General features: G+C 41.1%; 1 protein-coding gene across 5 annotated transcripts in view; it reads right to left on the bottom strand.

Annotated features, from left to right (window-relative positions):
• The window catches only part of RASGRP3 (RAS guanyl releasing protein 3), a 110,806-nt gene that overhangs the window by 62,741 nt on the left and 31,928 nt on the right, over positions 1-16,137 (bottom strand). Inside the window, exon 1 of one of the 5 annotated variants that reach the window (XM_056567412.1) lies at positions 14,670-14,761. The exons of 2 other annotated variants lie outside the window; for them this stretch is intronic. The gene's annotated coding sequence lies outside the window, so the exon portion shown is untranslated. Of the gene's footprint in view, positions 1-5,735; positions 5,755-5,816; positions 5,836-14,669; positions 14,762-16,137 lie in introns of those variants that run through there. 2 more of the 5 variants (XM_056567409.1, XM_056567408.1) reach the window with 2 other exon arrangements.

Below are 16,137 nucleotides of genomic sequence, written 5' to 3'. Positions count from 1 at the left end.
AAGTTATTTTTACTATAGTAAAAATTAAAAGCAGGGAGGGGGTTAGGGATAGATTGGCAATAGGCAGGGACAGAAAAAAAAAATAGGATGGTGGGAGCTACCCTTTAACAATGCTAGACTCAGGGTGTTCAAAGCTGTGCAACAAGCTAACAAGACCATCCTAAGAACAGCACTCTCACTGAAGGACTGCTATACCATCATGCTGTAAGAACTTCATCTTTTGTTTTCTGAACTTGCCTTGCTAAACTCTTTCATATTTTTGTAACTGTATGTCATTTGTTCCTGTATTTTTATATATATTTTGCACTGTGATACCTTTTGTCAGATTAAATGTTTAATTAATCAGCTCTGGTCTTTGATCTCTAAATATATGAGCTCACCTTCCTGAAGGAGGCTCTGGTAAAACACGTTTATCTAAGGGTTAATTTGGCGACTTGCTGGGACTAGTAGTGGATACCCAGAGGTCTGGCGGCTTTAACCCTTGCACCATCACACTCTCTCTAGCGTCTTGGCTGGACCGATAGGGTGTGATCGTGACAAACCCCTTTAAATGTTTCTGTGGATTCTGCTCAGAATGCATTGCTATCTATGAAGACTGTGCATTTCCGAGCAGTTCTAGTGCCGCATAATCAAGTTAACATGCGGAATGTCCATATTTTTCTGCCGCTTGAACATGTGCAAAATGTTAAAGGGTTACTGCAGAGAAAAGTAACTTATCCCCTATCCACAAGACCGGGACCCCTCGCCATCTCTCGGACTCTCTAAGAAGATCATGTGCTGGAGTCAGCATGCTCTTCATTCATTTCTATGGGAGCGCCGGAGATGCTCAAGTACCACACTCGGGTCTATAGAGAATGAATGGAGTGTGTGCTGACCCCAGCATGCGCTCCTTTCAGAAAGATGGGCCCGTTCCAGAGATTGCTGGGGTCCTTGCTAGTTAGAAGCGGGTAAATGTACCCCAAAGTGTTGCTCTTAGTTTAGGGTACTCGGCTATCTCCAGCAGCTCCATAGATACGTCACCTATTCATTTAAAACAAAGAATATATATAGGAAATAGCAGAATCCTACATGCCCTAAATTTGAAGGCTCAGTGTTAGCCCAGGAGAGGCATACAGGTGAAACTCGAAAAGTTTGAATATTGTGCAAAAGTTCATTGTATTTGATTAATGCAACTTAACCCCTTAAGGACTCAGGGTTTTTCAGTTTTTGCACTTTCGTTTTTTCCTCCTTACCTTTTAAAAATCATAACCCTTTCAATTTTCCACCTAAAAATCCATATTATGGCTTATTTTTCACGTCACTAATTCTACTTTGCAGTGACATTAGTCATTTTACCCAAAAATTCACGGCGAAACGGAAAAAAAATCATTGTGCGACAAAATCGAAGAAAAAACGCCATTTTGTAACTTTTGGGGGCTTCCGTTTCTACGCAGTGCATATTTCTGTAAAAATGACATCTTATCATTATTCTGTAGGTCCATATGGTTAAAATGATACCCTACTTATATAGGTTTGATTTTGTCGAAAAAATCATAACTACATGCAGGAAAATTTATACGTTTAAAAATGTCATTTTCTGACCCCTATAACTTTTTAATTTTTCCACGTAAAGGGCGGTATGAGGACTCATTTTTTGCGCCGTGATCTGAAGTATTTTTTGGTAAGATTTTTGTTTTGATCGGACTTTTTGATCACTTTTTATTCATTTTTTAATGGTATAAAAAGTGACCAAAAATGCGCTTTTTTGGACTTTGGAATTTTTTTGCGCGTACGCCATTGACCGTGTGGTTAAATTAATGATATATTTTTATAGTTCGGACATTTACGCACGCGGCGATACCACATATGTTTATTTTGTTTTTATTTACACTGTTTTATTTTTTTATGCGAAAAAGGGGGTGATTCAAACTTTTATTAGGGAAGGGGTTAAATGACCTTTATTAACACATCTTTTTAACTTTTTTTTTGCAGTGTTATAGGTCCCATAGGGACCTATAACACTGCACATGCTGATCTTTTACACAGATCGCAGGTGTGTATTAACATGCCTGTGATCAGTGTTATCGGCGCTTGACTGCTCCTGCCTGGATCTCAGGCACGGAGCAGTAATTCGTCGATCGGACACCGAGGAGGCAGGTAAGGGCCCTCCCGGTGTCCTGTAAGCTGTTCGGGACGCCGCGATTTCACCGCGGCGGTCCCGAACAGCCCTACTGACTAGCCGGGATAGTTTCACTTTTGCTTTAGAAGCAGCAGTCAGCTTTGACCGCCGCTTCTAAAGGGTTAATACCGCACATTGCCGCGATGTGTGGTATTATCCGCGGGTCCCGGCCGTTGATGAGCGCCAGGACCGACGCGATGTGATGCGGGGTCGCAGCGCGACCCCGCTTCATATCGCGGGATCCGGCGCAGGACGTAAATATACGTCCTGCGTCGTTAAGGGGTTAAAAGGAAAGGAAGCATGAAGTGCTCCAAAATCTACCGGTAGACAGAAGTGTTGACCCTGGACTTAATGAAGCACAGTGACCAACACCAGCAGATGACATGGCTCCCCAAATAGTAATTGGGGGGGGGGGGGCTTTGGGGTTTTCATGAACTGTAACCATAATCATCACAATTATGACAAATCACGGCATGAACTATCTTGCTTTGCATGTAATGAGTCTCTCTCATTTATTAGTTTCACCTTTAACTCCTTAAGGACCGAGCCCTTTTTCACCTTAAGGACCGGAGCGTTTTTTGCAATTCTGACCACTGTCACTTTAAACATTAATAACTCTGGAATGCTTTTAGTTATCATTCTGATTCCGAGATTGTTTTTTTGTGACATATTCTACTTTAACTTAGTGGTAAAATTTTATGGTAACTTGCATCCTTTCTTGGTGAAAAATCACCAAATTTGATGAAAAAAATGAAAATTTAGCATTTTTCTAACTTTGAAGCTCTCTGCTTGTAAGGAAAATGGATATTCAAAATATATTTTTTTTGGGTTCACATATACAATATGTCTACTTTATGTTTGCATCATAAAATTTATGAGTTTTTACTTTTGGAAGACACCAGAGGGCTTCAAAGTTCAGCAGCAATTTTGAAATTTTTCACAAAATTTTCAAACTCGCTATTTTTCATGGACCAGTTCACGTTTGAAGTGGATTTGAAGGGCCTTCATATTAGAAATGCTCCATAAAAGACCCCATTATAAAAACTACACCCCCCAAAGTATTCAAAATGACATTCAGTAAGTGTATTAACCCTTTAGGTGTTTCACAGGAATAGCAGCAAAGTGAAGGAGAAAATTCAAAATCTTCATTTTTTACACTCGCATTTTCTTGTAGACCCAATTTTTGAATTTTTGAAAGGGGTAAAAAGGAGAAAATTTTTACTTGTATTTGAAACCCAATTTCTCTCGAGTAAGCACATACCTCATATGTCTATGTTAATTGTTCAGCGGGCGCAGTAGAGGGCTCAGAAGGGAAGGAGCGTCAAATGGTTTTTGGGGGGCATGTCACCTTTAGGAAGCCCCTATGGTGCCAGAACAGCAAAAAAACACACATGGCATACCATTTTGGAAACTAGACTCCTCAGGGAACGTAACAAGGGGTAAAGTGAACCTTAATACCCCACAGGTGTTTCACGACTTTAGCATATGTAAAAAAAATAATTTTTTTTTTACCTAAAATGCTTGGTTTCCCAAAAAATTTTACATTTTTAAAAAGTGTAATAGCAGAAAATACCCCCCAAAATTTGAAACCCAATTTCTCCCGATTCAGAAAACACCCCATATGGGGGTGAAAATTGCTATGCTGGCGCACTACAGGTCTCAGAAGAGAAGGAGTCACATTTGGCTTTTTGAAAGCAAATTTTGCTCTGGGGGCATGCCGCATTTAGGAAGCCCCTATGGTGCCAGAAAAGCAAAAAAAAAACACATGGCATACCATTTTGGAAACTAGACCCCTCGGGGAACATAACAAGGGGTAATGTGAACCTTAATACCCTACAGGTGTTTCACGACTTTTGCATATGTGAACATTTTTTATTTTTTTTTACCTAAAATGCTTGGTTTCCCAAAATTTTTACATTTTTAAAAAGGGTAATAGCAGAAAACACCCCCCAAAATTTGAAGCCCAATTTCTCCCGATTCAGAAAACACCCCTTATGGGGGTGAAAAGTGCTCTGCTGGCGCACTACAGGTCTCAGAAGAGAAGGAGTCACGTTTGGCTTTTTGAAAGCAAATTTTGCTCTGGGGGCATGCCGCATTTAGGAAGCCCCTATGGTGCCAGGACAGCAAAAAAAAAAACACATGGCATACCATTTTGGAAACTAGACCCCTCGGGGAACGTAACAAGGGGTTAAGTGAACCTTTATACCCCACAGGTGTTTTATGACTTTTGTATATGTAAAAAATAAAAAAAAAATTTACCTAAAATGCTTGTTTTCCCAAAAATTTTACATTTTTAAAAAGGGTAATAGCAAAAAATACCCCACAAAATTTGAAGCCCAATTTCTCCCGAGTACGGCGATACCCCATATGTGGCCCTAAACTGTTGCCTTGAAATACGACAGGGCTCCAAAGTGAGAGTGCCATGCGCATTTGAGGCCTAAATTAGGGATTGCATAGGGGTGGACATAGGGGTATTCTACGCCAGTGATTCCCAAACAGGGGGCCTCCAGCTGTTGTAAAACTCCCAGCATGCCTGGACAGTCAGTGGCTATCTGGCAATACTGGGAGTAGTTGTTTTGCAACAGCTGGAGGCTCCGTTCTGGAAACAGTGGCGTACCAGACGTTTTTCATTTTTATTGGGGAGGGGAGGGGGGCTGTGTAGGGGTATGTGTATATGTAGTGTTTTTTTACTTTTTATTTTATTTTGTGGTAGTGTAGTGTAGTGTATTTAGGGTACAGTCACACGAGCGGGGGTTCACAGTAGTTTCTCGCTGGCAGTTTGAGCTGCGGCAGAAAATTTGACGCAGCTCAAACTTGCAGCCGGATACTTACTGTAATCCTCCGCCCATGTGAGTGTACCCTGTACGTTCACATTGGGGGGGGGGGAACATCCAGCTGTTGCAAAACTACAACTCCCAGCATGGACAGTCTATCAGTGCATGATGGGAGTTGTAGTTTTGCAACCGCTGGAGGCTCCGTTTTGGAAACAGTGACGTACCAGACGTTTTTCATTTTTATTGGGGAGGGGAGGGGGGCTGTGTAGGGGTATGTGTATATGTAGTGTTTTTTACTTTTTATTTTATTTTGTGTTAGTGTAGTGTAGTGTTTTTAGGGTACAGTCGCACGGGCGGGGGGTTCACAGTAGTTTCTCGCTGGCAGTTTGAGCTGCGACAGAAAATTTGCCGCAGCTCAAACTTGCAGCCGGATACTTACTGTAATCCTCCGCCCATGTGAGTGTACCCTGTACGTTCACATTGGGGGGGGGGGGGAGAAACTGGAGACCCGATTGACCCGGAATCTGCCGCAGATCGCTGGACTGAATTGTCCAGCGATCTGCGGCAATCGCCGACATGGGGGGACATAATGACCCCCCTGGGCGATATGCCGGGATGCCTGCTGAACGATTTCAGCAGGCATCCGGCTCCGGCTCCCCTCCGGCTAGCGGTGGGGGCCGGAAATGCTCAGGGCGTATCCATACGCCCTCGGTCCTTAAGGACTTGGAAACGGGGGCGTATGGATACGCCCTATGTCCTTAAGGGGTTAAGTAGCATTACTGAAAGAATTTTTCGAGTTTCACCTGTACTTGCTATAAGTTTCTGCCAGATGCGATAGAATAGGATGATGATAACTTGAAGCCATGCATGCAGATAATGTATACCATCTTAAAAGCGGTTTTCTTTCCAATAGCCTTTGTCCACACTCATCCAAACTGCATAAAAACAAACACAGTCATCTGTATAAGAATATGCTGTGACCACATGGCACACTACCAGTTCCTATTAGTACATGTGAATACCCTCTTATTGGGCTTACGGTTTCAGCTTGAAAGTGATTGCCGTCCATCATTTACTTGATATATTTTTTGGTTATAACTGCCCCAGCATTCGAAACACTGGGTGCGGGCTGCAGGGGGTCGTGACATCATGGCCATGCCCCCTCAATGCAAGTCTATGGGAGTCTATAGACTTGCATTGAGTGGGCGTGGCCATGACATCATGACCCCCTGCAGCCTGCACCCAGCGTTTGGAACAAAATGTTCCGAAAGCTGGGGCAGTGGCGTACCTCTTTAAACATGAAGACCATTGAAAAGTTTAGATTGTGTTTTCATATACTGTAGCTATTTCATTTCCCCCTTAGAACTGGGCCCATTTTGACCTTAAGGGCTTGTTTTTTACATGGCCAATTGAACTTTGTAATGACGCCTCTCATTTTACCATAAAATGTACGGCAAACCCCAAAAATTATTTTTTTGTGAGGATATTTAAATGAAAACCACAATTTTGCACATTTTGGAGGGCTTCATTTTCACACTGTACAAATGACATGTTTTCTTTATTCTGTGGGTCAATATGATTAAAATATCAAACTTTTTGTACAAAATCAGTATGCTTAAAATTGTCTTATTTAGACCACCTATAACTTTTTAATTTTTTTGTATACACGGCTGTATGAGGGTTCATTTTTTGCACCATGATCTGTACGTTTTTTTGTGTATATGAAACTTTTAAATCACTTTTTATAATTTTTTTAAAATAAAATGTGACAAAAAAGCTGCATATTTGTTTTTTTTTTTTTTTTTTTTTTTTTTTTACATATACGCCGCTCACCATACAGGATCATTTACATTATATTTTGATAGTTCAGATGCGGGCGATACGATCATCCATTTAAACATGCGCATTGCCGCAGATGCCGTGATTGATCACGCAATCTGAAGGGTTAATGGTGGACATCAGCATGATAGCTGACAGCAGGCGGGATGCTCCGATGCTCGCGGTCATGTACAGGACGTAATTGTACAAAGCACAAAGTACCTCCGCACCAAGACGTACATTTACATCCGTGGTCGTTAAGGGGCTACACACCTAAGTTCGAGCCTGCTGTAGACCAATCTCAGACTGGAATCTGGACCTAATCCCCAGGACGACTAGTGACAAAATACCCCCAAAGCTTCTAAGATTCCCAACAAGATTTCACATGGATATTCTATGGCACAGGTGTGAGATTTACAAACAGGGATCGGTTTCCAGCTGTCAATCAAGCAGAGACAGGTAAGAGAGGGGAAGCGAGGAGATGTTTCAGATTGAGAACTCCCCTTTGACTCTTTGCACCAGAGAAATGAAGCATTTTTCCAAGTTTTGGAAACACAGGCAGATATGTGAAAGGTACCATGTGGCACTTGCTCTTACAGTTTCAGGATTTTTGAATTGCGGCTAACAGATTCCCTGTAACAACTGGGCATACACATAATGGGGGGGGGGGGGGGGCTCAATCAGGACAAATATTGGATAAACACACAAGAATCACAAAGAGGAACATTACTACTGTAAAAAGCTAAAATGACATAGGGGTGCTGCTGTATGGAGGTTTTAATAAAGGGCATTTCTGCTCTATAAAGAAAAAACACCCAAGGAGACACTATTATTGCATGGGGCACTATTACTATGTGAGATAATAAGTAAAGCACTATTATTGTGTGGTGTCTAAAGAAGGCAATATTTCTGTGTGGAACAAATGTATTGCACATTGTATTGCAAATTGCACCATGAAAAATAAAATACATTAGGTTTCAAAGTTTATTTGTGTTTTTCGAGAATGTAAAATGTTCCGAGTTCATTGGAGACATGCTGTTTTTGGTGCTAAATTTTAAACCACTTTCCTTCATCTACCAGCCATCTACACTCAATTTCCCATTGCCTTCCACCCTCCCCCTTCATCATAGCATAAAGAAAAAAAATATTCCCAGCATGTTTAGCATGAAATTCATTCATTCTGCAAATTTGTCCATTCATGCATCTTACAATATGGTTATTCATTCCCTCACTGTTTGCTCAATTATGTTCAGAACCCCAATAGAAAATGAATGGAGTACTGTTTGCTCCAGTTATTTGGAGGACATTTGCCCTCCGTTCTTAGGAATGTTAAGGGTCCCAGCAGTTGGACTCCAATGCACTAGTTGTCTCCCCACCTAACCTTAACCATGTTATATTGATAAAAATACACTGCTCATAAAAATAAAGGGAACACTAAGATAACACATCCTAGATTTGAGTGAATGAACTAATCGTATGAAATACTTTCGTATTTACATAGTTGAATGTGCTGACAACAAAATTACACAAAAATTATCAATGGCAATCAAATTTATCAACCCACGGAGGTCTGGATATGGAGTCACACTCAAAATCAAAGTGGAAAACCACACTACAGGCTGATCCAACTTTGATGTAATGTCCTTAAAACAAGTCAAAATGAGGCTCAGTAGTGTGTGTGGCCTCCACGTGCCCGTATGACCTCCCTACAACACCTGGGCATGCTCCTGATGAGGTGGCCTCCTAGGGATGTCCTCCAAGACCTGGACTAAAGCATCTGCCCACTCCTGGACAGTCTGTGGTGCAACGTGGCATTGGTGGATGGAGCGAGACATGATGTCCCAAATGTGCTCAATAGAATTCAGGTCTGGGGAATCAGCGGGCCAGTCCGTAGCATCAATGCCTTCCTCTTGCAGGAACTGCTGACACACTCCAGCCACATGAGACCTTGCTTTGTATTGCATTATGAGGAACCCTGGGTCAACCGCACCAGGGGTCTGAGGATCTCATCTCAGTACATAATGGCAGTCAGGCTACCTCTGGCAAGCACATGGAGGACTGTGCGGCCCACAAAGAAATGCCACCCCGTACTTACTGACCCACCGCCAAACTGGTCATGCTGGAGGATGTTGCAGGCAGCAGAACGTTCTCCACGGCCTCTCCAGACTCAATTCAAGTCTGTCACATGTACTCAGTGTGAACCTGCTTTCATCTGTGAAGAGCACAGGGCGCCAGTGGTGAATTTGCCAATCTTGGTGTTCTCTGGCAAATGCCAAATGTTCTGCACAGTGTTGGGCTGTAAGCACAACCCCACCTGTGGACGTCAGGCCCTCATACCACCCTCATGGAATCTGTTTCTGACCGTTTGAGTGGACACATGCATATTTGTGGCCTGCTGGAGGTCATTTTGCAGGGCTCTGGCAGTGCTTCTCCTTGCACAAAGGTGGAGGTAGCAGTCCTGCTGATGAGTTGTTGCCCTCCTACGGCCTACTCCATGTCTCCTGATGTACTGGCCTGTCTCCTGGTAGCGCCTCCATGCTCTGGACACTACGCTGACAGACACAGCAAACCTTCTTGCCACAGCTCGCATTAATGTGCCATCCTGGATGAGCTGCACTACCTGAGCCACTTGTGTGGGTTGTAGACTCTGTCTCATGCTACCACTAGAGTGAAAGCACCACCAGCATTCAAAAGTGACAAAAACATCAGCCAGGAAGCATAGGAACTGAGAAGTGATCTGTGGTCGCCACCTGCAGAACCACTCCTTTATTGGGAGTGTTTTGCTAATTGCCTATAATTTCCACCTGTTGACTGTTCCATTTGCACAACAGCATGTGAAATTGATTGTCAATCAGTGTTGCTTCCTTAGTGGACAGTGTGATTTCACAGAAGTGTGATTAACTTTGAGTTACATTGTGTTGTTTAAGTGTTCCCTTTACATATTCAGTATACTTCTACTATAGTCTCGACTGCTGAAGGGCTCTAAAAAGGTTGAATAAAATATTCTACAAAAAGATTGATAATTCAAATCTGTGCAATTATAAACTAATGGAAAAAACTTCATGAATGCAGATAATAAAAAAAAAACTAAAGCTGAATGTAAACAGAGATAACAATGGATTTCTAAAAGCAGCAATACATTTACACAATGCTCAACTTACATAGATGAGAGAGAATTACAGGGCAAGTATCAAAATGGACTCCATATTATGGTGACAGGTTTTGCCTCCCATCCCTGGTGTTATATATTATGGAGTCCATTTTGATTCTTGCCCATTATCCCTTGCTTGCTAGCAATTCTTCTGGTGAAAGGGGTTCTCCACCAGTTTTTGTCACCCATTGACAAAGTGATTGAAAAAAAAAATAAAAATCAGGCATCTCTCGCCAGGGGTCCCATAGGCTGCCACGATGACAGATGTGACATTGAAAATATAGATATTTAAAGGGGTTATCCAGGGGAAAACTTTTTTTTTATATATCAACTGGCTGCAGAAAGTTAAACAGATTTGTAAATTACTTCTATTAAAAAAATCTTAATCCTTTCAGTACTTATGAGCTTCTGAAGTTTAGGTTGTTCTTTTCTGTCTAAGTAATCTCTGATGACACGTGTCTCGGGAACCGCCCAGTTTAGAAGAGGTTTGCTATGGGGATTTGCTTCTAAACTGGGCGGTTTCCGAGACAGGTGTCATCAGAGATTACTTAGACAGAAAAGAACAACCCTAACTTCAGAAGCTCATAAGTACTGAAAGGATTAAGATTAATAGAAGTCATTTACAAATCTGTTTAACTTTCTGGAGCCAGTTGATATATATAAAAAAAGTTTTTTCCTGGAATACCCCTTTAATGTGTATATTTAATTAATCACTAAATAAGACTAACTTCTCTTTGTTACACCCTAAGGTTCATGTGACTGTCAAATGACCGACAACTGTGCCTGAGAGAGTCCATCGAGAAGATTAACAAAAAATGTCTAATTCTGAGAAAGTCTAAAATCGCCCCAAGTTTAGTTATTTAGTAACAGCAATTTAATTGTCTACATTTCCATAGCTACTTTATTAACAAAGTTATGGGGGGAAAAAACTTTCTTAAAGTTTTCGTTTTTTATTTCAAACTCTATCCATCATGAATATTATATGTCACCACAGGGTGAAATGTTTTCAGGTTACCTAAACAATTAATAATTACAGTTTCTCAGTAAAATTACACAGAAAGAAATGTTGCAACATGTTATTACTCAGATTCCTGCCAAAAAGAAACATTTATTTAGTATTTAGTTATATTTAGTTGTAATATAATTATGCCAGCTTATACAATCATACCTTTTGAACAACGTTATTTGTTTTAATAGGTTATCACAATTTTAGTTTGTGTAGAAAAGGTGTTCTTTTTATTAGATGTGGTATACAGAACACACTATGTTCCTCTTGTATTAGGTTTCCAAGAACAGCAGTTATATGGGTTTTTTAGAGGCTTGATTGAAGCGCAGAATACAGCTTTGTATATTTCAATAAAATATACAAATTAATGTCAAAAAGCGATATTAATATATTTGTTGATGTAGATCTGGGCTGATAAATAGAAACAGAAAGCCTTGGGATACTGTAGGGTTGCAATACAGGCCCAATTTGCTGTGCATAAACACCCAGGCTTCCAAGGGTTAAACTGTTGATTATGGTTTTGTAATCATTAACGAAAGAAAAGGAATTTTTACGTCAATTATTTAAAAGCAACAATTTGATAGTTTACATGTCCAAAGCTATGAACAAAACAGTATTAAAGGGGTACTCCCGTGGAAAACTTTATTTTTTTTTTTAATTAACTGGTACCAGAAAGTTAAACAGATTTGTAAATTACTTCTATAAGAAAATCTTAATCTTTCCAGTACTTTTTAGGGTCTGTATACTACAGAGGAAATGGTTTTCTTTTTGGAACACAGAGCTCTCTGCTGACATCATGACCACAGTGCTCTCTGCTGACATCTCTGTCCATTTTAGGAACTGTCCAGAGCAGCATATGTTTGCTATGGGAATTTTCTCCTACTCTGGACAGTTCTCAAAATGGACAGAGATGTCAGCAGAGAGCACTGTGGTCATGGTGTCAGCAGAGAGCTCTGTGTTCCAAAAAGAAAACCATTTCCTCTGTAGTATTCAGCAGCTAATAAATACTGGAAGGCTTAAGTTTCTTTAATAGAAGTGATTTACAAATTTGTTTAACTTTCATGCACCAGTTGATTTTTTAAAAAAGGTTTTCCACGGGAGTACCCCTTTAATGTTTTTTTTGTTTATTTCATCCACCATGAATTGTACGTCTCCACAAGAGGGGAAAAAAAACACAAACTGGAACACAAGAAATAGAAGAGAAAAGGGGGGGGGGGGGGGCAGCAATCTGCCAGAAAACAAGTAAATGTTGTGACTTGCTAAAAGAATCATTGTTAGCTACGCATCTCCCTGAGTAATCGGGGGGGGGGTGCGGCTTTAAATGAGCACCAATCTACAAGATCAGCGCTTGTTTGCACTACACTTTGGTGCATGTGATGGGGCACTATCAATTAACAATTTCAGCATGGAAAGAAACGCCCAAGTAGTGTTTTCTTAATATTCCTCGAACAGAACAACTGACTGCTTTGATCAGTCTTATGAGCCACCAGTTCCTCCTTGTAGCAAGTCTCCGGGAAAGCATATTATCGCTCTGCCTTGGAATGTAAAGTATGGAAATGTCCCTATTGGGAATAACCAGGTAGGCTACCCGAATAACCAAATGAAAAATACCCTTCTTCAAAGCAGAATTTAGCCTGAGTATATTAAAAGGAGGGCAACAGCAGGAGACCACTGCAATAGTTCTGCACATATGTTACTATATATTACTATGGTGGCTAATATTTAATAATCTTAAGCCTTCTTGTACTTATCAGCTGCTTTATGATCCGGAGAAAGTTGTGTAGTTCTTTCCACAGTGCTCTCTGCTGACACCTCTGTACGTGTCAAGAACTGTCCAGAGCAGGAGAGGTTTTCTATGAGTATTTGCTTCTGCTCTGGACAGTTCCTGACACAGACAGAGGTGGCAGCAGAGAGCACCGTGGTCAGACTGGAAAAAAACTACACAACTTCCTCTGGAGCTGTATGCTCCAAGGGAAGTTGTGTAGTTTTTTTTCCAGCTGATAAGTACAAGAAGTACAAGAAGGCTTAGATGGGCACTGTCATGAACTTTTTTTTATATGTTGTATGTAGTACTGATGTACTACAACATATTTCTAATAAACTTATTTTTTTTTTATTACAACACTTTATTTTTATTTTTAAATCCGGACACTAGGGGTCTCCCTCCTAGTGGCCGGCTGTAGCCTGGCGTGATGTCGAATTCATTCAGCCTGCTCTCACTCCCTGCCTGTCAATCAAACAGGCGGGAGCGAGTGCTGAGAACGCATTGGCTCCCTGGTCTCACATGCCGGCCCGCCTCCTGATGCTGCCTCAGGAAGGACTCAGGACTCACTTCGGTATGTCTGTTTCGGGTGGGGATGGGGGGATTTTAGCGCCGTGGCCATGAAATGTATTGCTTCCAGCAGCGGGGGGGGGGGGGGGGCTTGCGGGGGTAGCTGCAGGGGTTGCGCCACTGCCATATAATTTATTGCTTTCAGCAGGGGGGGGGGCATTGCGGGGGTAGCACCATGGCCATAGCAAAGTTATTGTTTTCACCACAGGGTGCCTCCCGTTGTTTTGCCACTACAACTCCCAGCAAGCCCTGACAGCCAATAGATGTCAGGGTAAGCTGGGAGTTGTAGTGGTGAAACAGCTGGAGGCACCCTGTATAGGTGAACTAAGGGTGGAAGTCCCCCCCCCCCCCCCCCAACAGGCATCTATTTCATAATATAGTGTCTGTGACGGTTTTCTCACAATTTTACTCCAATATTTATTTTTAGAAGCATACAAAATGACTGATGTCTCAGATTTTTCCCAGCTTGCAATGTGGCCGAGACCTGACTCACTAGTCAGCTGATGACAGGGAGCCTGTCTGCTTCAATAGGTGGAGTAATCGCTTGGTGGGAGAAAGATCAATCTGCAACTAATGCAACAGCTGTAGGCACCCTGATTGAAAACCACATGCATGCAGCTCATTTATGATTCAATGGGTGGGGTGGCTGATGAGTGGGAGGGAGCAATATGGAATTGTGGGATTTGTAGTCAAAAAAAGAAAAGTCAATCAGGAAATACTAGTTAACAAAAAGCTAGCCACAGTGTTATGGTAATCTCACAACATAGCCATTTAGCCCCAAGACAAGTGCAGATCCTTCCTAAGAATGTCCATTATTGCCTGCCAGGTACATACTAAAATCACCTTATGGTGGATAACCCCTTTAATTGACCTAAAAGATAAAATGTGTAGTTTGAAAGACTTTAAGGTATATGTCAACTTATGACTTCAATTGTATATATTTGCCTCTGGGGTGCAGTCATCCCTCATCAATGTAGTATGTTTGTGATTGTACAGTATGGCTTTTTTGTGGATGTTTTTTATAATCCTTACAGCAAAGACACAAAGAAAAATAGAAGTAACTACAAAATCAGTGAGAAATAAATTATCAATAAGTTGCATCAGTCACATTTTAGGAGATTTAGGTCATGGAAATACAGGAAAGATTTCCTCCCCCCACAAAAGTTTGATTCTTATTATGGGGATTTACAATTGAATATAACTAAACTGATACTAAAAATAATACATTTAAATCCATCTAAAGTCAGCCATTTACAGGAGTTTCAAATTGTTATCACTAAGTTCTTCATGGCTCAGACAAATGCACATATTGGCCCTTATGTACTATTGGAGTTTTGTACAAATTGTGTTAAAATTTTTTATGGGGAAATGCATTTCACTTTATTTATAAAGTCATGCACCAAACATAGAAAAAGGGGGATTCAGCTCACCACCGTGCGGTATTGGATACAGGAGCTCCGTAGTTGCAGGAGAGGAAGGCAGGCAAGGCGCGGGTCGTGTCCCGGAGAACAATGGAATAAGAAAGCACACGTGCAGGGGGGCCTCCAGCTGCTCCAAAAAGTCCAATTAGAAAATTTAAACTTCACCTTTAATGTAGCATGTTTAAAAACAAAGGATATCCATGATAGAAAATAAAAAGAAGAAAGGTAAACCAACGCGTTTCGAGCCTATACTGGCTCTTAGTCGTGGCACATAGTATAGCGGGCAAGTGCTCCCTTTTATAGTGTAACTCCAAATGACCCCAAACGGAAACCAGGAAACCCAGATCCCGCAAGGACAATGACATAGATCAATGGTAAAAACACCTGTAAAACCTGGACTGGATAGATGGTCATGTGCAAGGTGAGTATATGACATTCAACAGTACGTACATCATGGCCATTTTCATTCATGTGAATTGATATTGGCAGCATAGCATGGCTCATGTGTAGGCGCTGTTACTCAGACATATTGGGGTTGCTAACCGGTTATACATATATGGAAGGGTCATATGTGGGACATCAATTAAACAAAACCGCACCTAAAAACGCATGGTGTGAATACTCTGTTATATGTAAGTATGGTATTAGGATAATAGTCCAAAATTAAACCAGCGATAACTATTCATATGCGGAGCTGTACTGTTCTATTACAGGTCTATAGATGTAATTATATCACATATTCATACACATGTAAACAGTGTGTACCAAGCACATATACCACAAGTATCCAATATAATAATGTATGTGGCAACGTCCACACATAATTATCTTCAAACCGCTGTGTGCCTTTAAATCATAATGAATAAACCACAATGTAAAACATGACAGATTATTACGTGGATATACACTGTAGCTGGATAATGTGTCAAAGTAACATATGTTGCAGAAAAACCGCAACAATGAACGGTTCCCAAAGAAAATAAACGGAACATCTAAAAAAAAATGCCACATGTCTACAATGGCATAGTATCAATCCCATCATATCAGGGGGACCAGAAAAAGGAAAATCTGTAAGAATATTCTACCATTAGCTGTTAGTCAGATATTATAGTATTCATGACAAGTCCCATATTACATTCCCGGTATCGTAGTATGAATCATACAGAAACCGCATCTCTACCTAATTATAGTGGCAGCACATGAGCAATATCTACCAGAGAACCTACGTTAAGTAAAGGGGGAGGGGGGGGAGGGACGGAAGAATAGGGGGGATTACGGGGGTGTACCCATATCATAACTGGAATATTTGAAATATGACATCCTCAGCTAGGACACACCTTTAGTAAATGTACATGAGGTCATGTTTTGTGTTCATGCCGGTTGGGAAGCGGGAATCCAATACAAGGATCCAATATGCTTCACGGGACCTAAGTTTAGCCATTCTATCTCCTCCCCTTCGGCATGAAAACACCTGTTC

This window comes from Hyla sarda, chromosome 3 (genome assembly GCF_029499605.1).
Source record: "Hyla sarda isolate aHylSar1 chromosome 3, aHylSar1.hap1, whole genome shotgun sequence".
NCBI lineage: Eukaryota > Metazoa > Chordata > Amphibia > Anura > Hylidae > Hyla > Hyla sarda.
The sequence above is the reverse complement of the archived record's forward strand: the minus strand, read 5'-3'. Positions and strand labels throughout refer to the sequence as shown.